Raw genomic sequence first — 2,046 nt, 5'->3', positions numbered from 1 at the left:
GCATTCTATTAGCTTGGTTTCTGTTTCATCCAACCTAGTAATTCTGGTAAACAAATTTGTTTCCAGTCTCAGTGTTTGTCATCACAGACTCAAAGACTCATTGTAGAATTCATGGAAACCTAAAGTGCACACCTTGGTTGATGTGCCCTTCAGAAAGCTGAGACACTCAGGGGCAACCCAGTCCTTCCTACTTGCAAGTGTTTTTATTACAGATTTCGCAGTGTAAATTAAAATAAAGAATCTAGCATCTTATGTTTTTCTATACACATTTTTTAATGTCTAAAACAACAAATAGCCCTGAAACTTAAATTCTTTCTTTTAAGAAGTTATTTTGGGGGTCAGTATGACATAGTCGGCTAAGCCCCCGCCTGCAGTGCCAGCATCTCATATAAGATCCAAGCCAAGACCTTGCTGTTTCACCTCCAATTCAGCTTCCCAATAATGGCCTAGGAAAGCAGTGAAGGATGGCCCAAGGCCTTGTGCCCCTGCACCCGTGAGGGAGACCCAGAAGAAATTTCTGGCTCCTGGCTTTGGATCAGCCCAGCTCCACTGCAGTCATTTGGGGAGTGAACCAGCAAATAGAAGATCTCTCTGTCTCTCCTTCTCTCTGTGATTCTGCCTTTCAAACAAACACAAAGGTAAATACATCTTTAAAAAAATGTTACTCTTGAGTACCTACTACCTATCAGACACTGTGTTAAGTAATGGGGGTTGGGACATGGAACAACAATGACCCAGTCCCAGTCTTTTCCATATTTGTAATGTATTTGTGATTTTTAAAAAAAAAAGTTTTTTAATGGCTGGGTATTTGTTGCCGGTTGAATTGTGTTGATATCAACCCTGATTTATGTCAGTATAACCTTACTTGGAAATACATTCATCAGATGGAACCAAGCTGAGACGAGGTACTTCAGGTGTAACTGGTGTCGCCGTAAAGAAGAGAGGCAATATTTCACATACAGGAGCCGAGGTGGGGAGCTGCCCTACAAGCCAGGGGCACCTGGGGCCACCGGAAGCTGCAAGAGACGAGGAAGATCCTCCACTGGAATGACCAGAGCATGACCCTGCCAAAATGCTGGTTTGGGGTTTCTAGCTTCCATAACAGTGAAAAAAGACACTGGTTTTACTCTAAACCACCCAGCTTGTGGTACCTTGTTGCATCACTCCCCTAAGGAATTCATTAAGAAAGAAAAACATGTGAGCAACATGCATATGATAGCAGACTCCAAGTCACTGTTAAACAAATGAAAATCAAAATAATTCTCTTCCTCTATCAGTTTTGCAAAGATGATAATACCCAGAGGTGGTAATTTAAGCAAAGAGTACTGTGTCACACATTTATCGTGTGAGTTGACAAATTTCTGTGTGGTGTTTTGACATTCACCAAACTTACAAGGTATCTATTGTATGACCTAGCAAACCCATATTCAAGACTTTATCTTTCAGAAATTGTTGTTCAATTATGCCAGAACTAGATGGTCAGAAATAATAATCAAAATTATCTGTAATAACCCCAAATTGAAAACAGTCTAAATCAATCCTCACCTGGGGGTTGGTTAATTAAATCACAGTTAGACAGTGGACTGCAATGAAACCCTTTGAAATGATAAGTTAGGTCAGATATATTGATAGCCATGAGGAGGTAGACGTATTGGGAAGCAAAACAAAGTAATTCCCAGGAATTCCGGGATGGCACTACAGTATGATCATCTTCAAGTGAAAAGTTAGGCTTGTATGTGTGTTAAAAGTTGGAAAGATACACTCATATCATATTGTTAGTAGCCGTTATTTTGGGTTGAATTTTTACTTTTTTTATTTTATTTTACATTTTACAATATTTTGCATTATTCTTCCTCTTGGGTTTTGGTGAACTTGAGGTTCCATGATTTGAATTTCATAATGAAGGGAAATTTTTAAAAGTTTTATTTTAGACAAAATATCATATGCATGATAATCATGTCCTTTAGCATACATAATGCCACCATTAAGAGCTCAGAAAAAGAATTATTTCTCAAAGAGAAAAATCACATGAAGCTCATTACTATC

This window comes from Ochotona curzoniae, unplaced genomic scaffold (assembly GCF_017591425.1).
Source record: "Ochotona curzoniae isolate NIBS_2020 unplaced genomic scaffold, NIBS_Ocur_1.0 scaffold_2476, whole genome shotgun sequence".
NCBI classification, from domain to species: Eukaryota; Metazoa; Chordata; class Mammalia; order Lagomorpha; family Ochotonidae; genus Ochotona; species Ochotona curzoniae.
The sequence above is the reverse complement of the archived record's forward strand: the minus strand, read 5'-3'. Positions refer to the sequence as shown.